Raw genomic sequence first — 8,586 nt, 5'->3', positions numbered from 1 at the left:
TGACACAGGCACAGAGAGAGAGAGAAAGAAAGAAAGAAGAAATTTCAAATATTTACCTATTTATTTTTTTTTAGGTTCAATTGGTTCGAGTTATACCGAATTCTTACAATTTTTGTGGATTTTTGAGATTGCAGACTGGAAAAAAATGAAGAGGAAAAAAACATATATATATATATATATATATATAATATTCTGTTTAATCCCGGAGATGTAACGCGTGGAATTCGCTTATTAAGTTGAAAATATGAATATAATTTTGTATTCAATTGCTGTTTTAAAGCGTGAAGAGAACGCAAAAAAATTTTATGTATTTAAAACTTTAAAAAACTATGCAAATTTTCTTTAATTAAGTATGCAAATGGAATAGAATTAAAGAAACTTTATCGGGTATTTAATCGTAATTTTTAACCAAATTTACCTCTGCCCAAATTAAAGTTCCAAGTATTTGCAATTTAACGGTTCGTTGTAAATTGCAAGCGGTTACGATCGAAATTAAGTAAAGGTAAAGATGTAATTTCGTTAACTTTAAACAATTTATATGCATCCGGAGCGAAATACTTTGTAATAATATATTTAAAATGATTAAATATGAACTAACAGTGCAAATAATATACGGTATTTTAAAATAACTTTATAGAACTATAAAAATTCGTAAGGTGAGGAGCGTATAAATAAGGCAACGTACGAAATTGTAAAATTTGAATACTTATTTAAGTTAGATTAATTAGAAAAGAAACAATTCTGGCACAATTAGGAATAATTAAAATGTTAATTATAATTATTAATGGAGCGGCACGGGAGTAGTGTAGTAAAATAACACGAAAATTATTTAAGAAGTTGAAAAATTTGCCATTAAAAGGATTAAATACGAGGAGAGAAGAAAAAAAAAAAATACGTGAAGAAAGCTACTTTGTCATCTCTCGTGCAAATTAGATATTAATAAAATCCCTTATCTAATGGGTGTTTGGGTTTGGTTGACATTAAAATAGTTGATGCGTTTTGGAACAACTTTACTATCTGTTAAGAAACATCAGAGCGAATGGCAATAAAACGAATGGTCATTAATTAGTCTGGCATCAGCCACTTCATTCAACATAATGGCGCGGTTAATCTCTCATTCATAAATCAAATAGCCGAGTGTCGACAACAAACCGACGCTTGAACAGTCAGTTTGTTCAACTTTGTTTGATAAACGACTTCCATGATATCCAGAGATAAATTATTCTTTAAGAATAAGCACAATAACGAAATCGTGAATGTGAGAATTTAAGATATTCTAATTTTAATCGCTAAACTCATTATCTGAGGTTAGTAATGGTTTTTAATGGTTGCGAAGATTATTTTCGATTTGTTCTTGATATACTAAGAAGGTGCGGAGTTTTCTTAAATTATAGTTATCTCTTTCTTACTTAGAATTATCTTTTATAAATTATTTCTCTTTATTAATGAGTTTTGAAGTGGCTAAGACCATCCCAAAATGCTGATTATTCTTCTTTTTTTTATGATGAAGTAACCGTATTACATTACAGCATTTGCTCTTTTGTAATTTTAAAGTTAAAATAGCTTCGTTTTAAATATAATAATACAGTACAATTTATATTAGTTATATATTATATAATTAGTATTAATAAGCTGATGATTTTTGTGTTAGAAAATAAATATATATAATTTATATTACTGAAAGAAAGAATATTCTGTGTTAAACGTGTGGTAGCTGCATTGCAATTTACTAAAACATTTAAGAGTTTCTCTGGTGGCAATTAATAGTGTGCTACAACAAATTAACACTTTGTGCCAAAATGGTGTTTATACTACCTCTAAACGATTTGTGGTATAGTTTCCACTGTAGCAATTAATGGCTTGTATTTTATTATTTAACCACCCAGTCAATTACCTTTAATGATTTATATATATATATATAAATTAAAAACTAAGAATATGATACGGAAATTAACTATTTATTTCATTTGATTTTTTTAAAAGAAAATTTAAATTTGTGACTAACAAAATTCACCGTAAGTAATAAGAAAATGGGGTAATTTTTCTCTTAACTTAATTTTACCTTAACATCAGTAAGTCTACATCAGGCCGACCGCCTCTTTAGTGTGTAGTCGCAAGAGAATAGATCTAGGGTGATTAGTTTCTTTCGGACAGAAAGACATGAAGCAGCAAGATTTTCACCACGACAACAATACGCTGGAGACACAAGACGATTAAGCGATGCGACATTCGTCTTCCATTTCCCTGACGGCGCTCCCGAACCCAAATAGAAAATCACTCCTGTGAAGAAAAGTAGAACTCTTCTTCTCTGATCAATTTATTTCAATTATAACTTATATATATATATATATATTTTCGATAATTTTCGGGGAAAAACTTTACAATATTTCCGACTACATGATAAATTTTACGCACCAGATAATAAAGTATCCATCCGTGTAATTTTTCCCTGTTACACGCGTTCACTTGTATAAATCGCTCTTCCATTTTCGTGTCCTGCTCACTGCAATTTTCCTTTTCTGGATCATTTGTTTGATTATTTTTTCTTTGCTTACTTTTACTTTAAAAAAAAGCAAAAAAAAAAAAAAGAAATAATGATAACATTAATGTAAAACCTTCAATTTACTCTCACTGCCTTAAAGTATACAATTATAGCTCCCTCGCCCCTACAAAGCACAGGTCAAAAACAGAATACCCATCAACTTTACGATCTCAAATGAGTTTCCTTGATTTGAATTCCGATTACACCAATACATAGCAAATATATTCTCGTTTACGTTAGAAAATGGCGACTTATGGCGTTAATTTCTTGTATATTTAACTTAATCATTCTTAAGAAAAATGTTCGGAAGTACTGTACAGTTTCACTTATTTAATATATTTAAAAAATTGTATATACGCGTGGAAAAACTTTTTTTTTAAATTTTTTGTTGTTTAGCATTTTTATTTTTTTAACTCGGTAGTATTTTTCTAAAGAAGAAGAAGAAGAAGGAAGGAAGGAAAGAAAAAAATGACTACGAATAAAAGCTATAGACAACAGCTGGTACTTTTGCATATCTTCAATTTAAATCAATATTGATATCCCAGGGTGGCCGTGTGTCGTAAGTTCCAACTGTTGCCACTAGAGGGCATAAATATTGATTTACGTTGCTATTTCATGTTTACTGATAGTTCTTGGCAAAGGGGTTCATTTTACTTTCTTTCGAGTTTATTACTTTCTCCTCCACAACTTTTTCTTATACTCTTGTTAAGGATAGAGTATTTGTGAAGTCTTATTGGCTATATGTCAGATCGATATGCTAGTTTTTTTTTTCTTTTCACTTAGTAGATAGAGAAGTATTATTTTGTGGATTTTCACTTTTGTTTCACGGTGTTTTGATTCTGTGGACAAGAAGGCAACTTTTTCCCAGTGATATTTAAAGAAAAATAGTATTGTAATTCTTTAGTGTTCGTTATCACGTTAGCTTGTTATAAAACTCTAGTTTTATAACGCAAATCTTAGAAAAAATTTAATAAAATTCTCAAATATATTTTAAAAAAAATTAAATATTTTAACATTTTTCACTTTGTCTTTAAGAAAATTGCAATTTAGTAAAGTATGGTGCGCCATCTAGTATCGATTCTATAAATTAATTGACCAAAATTTCTTAAAATTACATACATATACGATAAGACAAAATTTTTTTAAATTTTATAAATATAATTAATTATATATATATATATTATAATGAATTTTTAAATTTGCCTAGACAATAATTATAATTTTCATTATTTATGATTAGTAGTATTAGTTATTTTTCTATTTAATAATAACGTTAAAATATATATAATTTTAGGATAACGATGTAATTAAAATAATTACTTACACTTGTGCGCCTTTAATTAATAAACACTTATTAAAATAATAATAATAATTTTATTAAAACGTTTTTGTCCTTCTTAATAACGTTTCTTTTACCGTTTCTAGGCCAATTTGCAGAAGAGAACAGCAAAACAAACCGAAGAAAAGAGATAAAAGCTTCCAATTTCCTCTTCCCGCCGAGGGGCGCCTTTTTTGTTCTTCTGATTGCATCTAGAGGGCAGAAAAATACTTCCGGTTTCATTTTAGCACGCTTTTCCTGTCACGTGATCGATTTCATCACCCTCCTATCTTGAATAGGAAAAATATAACTATAATATAAAATCGATAGAGAACTTTTCAAACTTTCAAATTTTAATTATTTATTTTAAAAACTTGAGAAAATTTATCTGGAAAATTTCGAGTTTATTACATTATGAAAATAATTTGTATGCCTCCAGGATAATAAGTTCTGAATAATTGTTTAATATTGATTCTACACAAATAATTTTATTTAAAGTAGTAATTAAAACTCACTTTCTACACTCTCACTTTGTATTATTAATTGATAATTGGCTTCATTTATTAATTAATCTGTATAGGCTTGCATATATTTTTTAAGTTATTATTAAACAAACAATAAATATTGTACTTAATTCTTCTTATTACAAGCTTTCTTTTCTTTATACAAATCTGTTTATGTAAATTTCTAATCATTGAGAATTTAAAAAAAAAATTATTTTTGCAAGTGTATCAATAATACATAAATTACTGTATTTTTCAGCTAATAGATCGTGATTCTAGAGAATGGTAAATTGAATTCTTCGATGCTTAAGAATAATGGTATGCTAAACAGGGATTGTCTACTGTAAATAATCGAAACACCACCGTACACAGAACAAAATAAAGAAAATCAAACTCTTTCTTTTGCAGCTTTGTTGCAAATCTTTATAATCATAATTATTATATTATAGAGGATTATCCATAATTTACGTAACGTTACTTTTATACAATTCAACTACCATATCACCCCTTGTAACGCCCCGTAACGCTGTCGTATCATACACATCCACCTTACAAAATTACTTAATCCATAGCCTCGATCAAACTGAGGAATAATACACAACACCGAACACTTATATTATTTTATTAAGTAAATGTATTACGTATAAACGAGTACGGTTCTCTGTGCAACACTTTAGAAACAAAGGTAAATCATACCGTTACCCGAAAGTTATCCTAGCATTACGCCCATAAACACTCCCATCTTATAATGCATCGTAACGATTACCTGTATATTTCCCGGATAGCCCTATACAATTAATATGAAATTTCTTTTATAGAATAGTGATTAAAATACAAATAAATATTATAACGCACGATTTTAATTAGATAACTGAAGTAATTCTATGGTAACTGAGTAACATACTCTACAAACTCTCAATTTTAACACGCAGACTTTGATTTTTGTAGTGTCTTTCCCCTGTAAATCATACTTTTCCTGTTAACGATAGAGTCGTGCCGGTCATCTATCGTTCGGGAGAAAATTTTTGAATTAAAATAATGTGACTACCGGTTTAGACCGGATGTTTGTATATAGTTAATCGTGACTCCTGCCCCTAAGCTTTTCAAATCTCATCTCGATTTTCATCTATCTAATTCTTTTCTCAGGATTAAGGAAGGAGATACAGAGAGATAACAGACGGGCGCCAGTGGGAATTTAAACGTTTAAACGTTCTACCATTGTTGAAAAGAATATGAAAGAAGGTCTTAGATCTTTGACCTTTAATCTTAAGTAAATATTATTGCATTAAGATTAAGTTGATAAATAATATATATGTATTTATAGTCATTGTCAACGTATACACGTTAGAAAAAAAGCCTATGAGTAATATTAAGATGAAAATTGTATAATGCGTTAAATGTGCCATTTTGAAGTAGAATATAGCTGTATTTTCCCCAAAAGATTTTAAAAATTATTTAGTATTTATAGTATTTTCGATTAATTAACTACATACTTCCTAACTACAGTTTAAAAAGTTTTTTAAGATGGTAAAGCAAAGCAAAATGCTTCGTTTATTATTAAAAATACTATTTGAAAATTAGCAATTAAGTTATATTTATGGATCGAATCACTGTACGTATAAACTGGCATTTAAAATTTGAAAGTTCAAAGGCTATATAACCTATATTACATGCTAGATTCCTCGCACGATGCATGCAAGCTAAATTACTGTCTCTACATTACATCAGTTAAATGATTTTAAATGAATGCATATTTACTATACATAAAATTTAAATATTTCCTCTTTATTTCTGTCTATAAGACTATTATATTTTACAGATTTGTGACATTCTTCTAGTTAAAAAATGAATATGTTTACTACAGTCATTTTATATTTTCAATTCTCCGCATAGCGCTAACATGTATTCAAATTACATCAATGTATATTATTTTATAGTCATATATTATCTAAATTTTTTATAATCGAACTTCGATACTTTAGTCTCGTGTTTCTAAGTTTCGAAAATATATTTCTCATTTTTTATCAGTAGACTAAAATAAGATGACCTGAAAGTTTTTAAGATAAAGAGTTATAATGGCTAAGAAGGGAACCATAATTCCCCGACGTCATTCAGAAAATAAATGGAATAGTTAAAAAGGTCTACGGAGAATTTTTGCAACAGTATACATCATGTCTTTCTTTACTTTGTTTTTTTTTATTTGACAAAAGATCTAATTTGAAATATTTATATCAAAACTGCCAAAAATTTAAACATAATTTCGTTAAATGAATACCAATTTTCCTTCAAAAATCTTGTATAAATTCGTGAAATTATTATTATTATTCGGAGTAAAACAAAATATATTTATTAAAATACACTTTATATTCTTTTATTTGCTGGAAAATTTTTGTGTGAGAAACTTTATTTTACTAGAATTATATTAATGTTATTCAATTTAATATTCATTTTAATAAAATCGTCATCGACGATATATGTTAAACGAACAGTTAAAAATGCCAGTATTTAATTATTTTATATGTTTTTATACAATGGAACTGTAGGAATTTTTTTTTAATTGTTAATTTTATTTTTAATTTTTTCCGCCTTGTTGGAACTAAGAAGGCTTTTTATCAGATACATCAAGAATTCGACTTGGCCGATAAATGGTGAGGGACAAAGCCCAACGTATCTGGAACAAACCTCATGAAAAATTCCTAGGGGTGCTCGTCTAGATTCGATTCCGAGCCCCCAAGGCGGTAGGTTTCGGTTAATAGAGGAAACGTAACCTATGGGCGATCTTCAAGGGTGGAAAGACTTTCGATGAGAAACCGGTCCTTATTTAGGTGTTAGACACACGAAGAAACTCCGGAAAATCCACGTGGTTAACTCCTTAATCAGGTGCGAACCCGCGACTAACCGGTGGGGGAATAGAACTAGTGAATACTGGTCGAGGCGATTAAGGGTCGATTTACACACAACAGTGACGTGCCGGCACAGTGACCGTTTGGTGCATAAACATCGATAAATATCATACATAGCCAATCAGAGTTTCATCTACGACACGTGATCTGTATTCTGTCAATCATACAAGTGTCGTACGTGAAATTCTGATTGGCTATGTGTGATATTTATCGATGCTTACTGCACTGTTGTGTGTAAATCGACCCTAAGGCGTTAGCCTAATCGTCTCGACCATCCTGCCAGCTCTCACACTATTCATAATATAAACACAGTAAAGCCTCGATTTAAAGGACCCCGATTTAATGGACTTCGGATTTAACGGACAAAATTTGATCTGTATATTATATGTGAGAATTAACACAGTGTTGACTTTAAAATGCTTCTTCAGAAATGATTAACCAGATATTTTTCAATAAGAAAAATACATTTTATTATGTTAACAGTTTTCTATTTTGAATATGTGAAATATATACTTACAATATGCTACTTTATTACTTATTAATATATTTGTCAAATATATGCGGTAATCGTGAAGAAAGTTCACTCAACTTTTCTTTATATCAATTTTTAATTCGGAATGAAATGCATTTTAAGACGAATTGTATTTCTGTATTATATTTATTTTTAAATAAATAAACTAATAAATCATTAATGGAGTTTGTCTCTTGCTTGTATTATAAATAAAATTGTTTTAGAAAATCTTAAGACTCAAATAAAAGCAATTTTTTTAAAAAATTTTTAAATTCAAACAGACTTATCTTAAGCTAAAAAAAAATAAGAAATTATTATAAAATTATTATTACGTATTTTAGGGTCACTGCAACAGGGTAAGAACACAGCGTGTCTTATTTCTAGCCATCATATAGGAAAGAGGGATCCTTTCGGGTCTTTGGGTATGGTTTATTTACAATTTTCTTTTCTGTGCTTTAATATTTTTATGTTTTTAAATTTGTTTATACAGTATTTTATTCATTCGATAAAGTTAAATTGAAAACAAAAATACAATTTTAGCGATCGATCGGCGTTCGATTATTTGATCTTTATGGTCAATATTTTCTGAGTAGCGCCATCATGCGTTGGAAAAAACGGATTTAAATACTTTCGTTATTATAAAATAAATTAATAAAATTTTTAAATTTAAATCTAATTTTCACATTTTATTATTTATATTAATTTATATTTATTACATTAAAGGGGGAAAAAGTATATTTCTTTTAACGTTAAAAACTAATATTAAATAATTGAGGTGTACATACTTCCCCATCTATCGGTAATATTTC

General features: G+C 28.6%; 1 long non-coding RNA gene across 1 annotated transcript; it reads right to left on the bottom strand.

Moving 5' to 3' along the window:
* Window positions 1–2,002: 2,002 nt before the first annotated feature.
* Window positions 2,003–4,139, bottom strand: LOC136973342 (uncharacterized). Its single transcript, XR_010880479.1, has 3 exons — window positions 4,000–4,139; window positions 2,416–2,560; window positions 2,003–2,280 (listed from the first exon to the last, which is right to left on the bottom strand). It is a non-coding gene; the product is annotated as an uncharacterized lncRNA (long non-coding RNA).
* Between the last annotated feature and the right edge of the window lie 4,447 nt (window positions 4,140–8,586).

This window comes from Centruroides vittatus, unplaced genomic scaffold, assembly GCF_030686945.1.
Source record: "Centruroides vittatus isolate TY-2023 unplaced genomic scaffold, ASM3068694v2 contig_1074, whole genome shotgun sequence".
Taxonomy (NCBI): Eukaryota; Metazoa; Arthropoda; class Arachnida; order Scorpiones; family Buthidae; genus Centruroides; species Centruroides vittatus.
The sequence above is the reverse complement of the archived record's forward strand: the minus strand, read 5'-3'. Positions and strand labels throughout refer to the sequence as shown.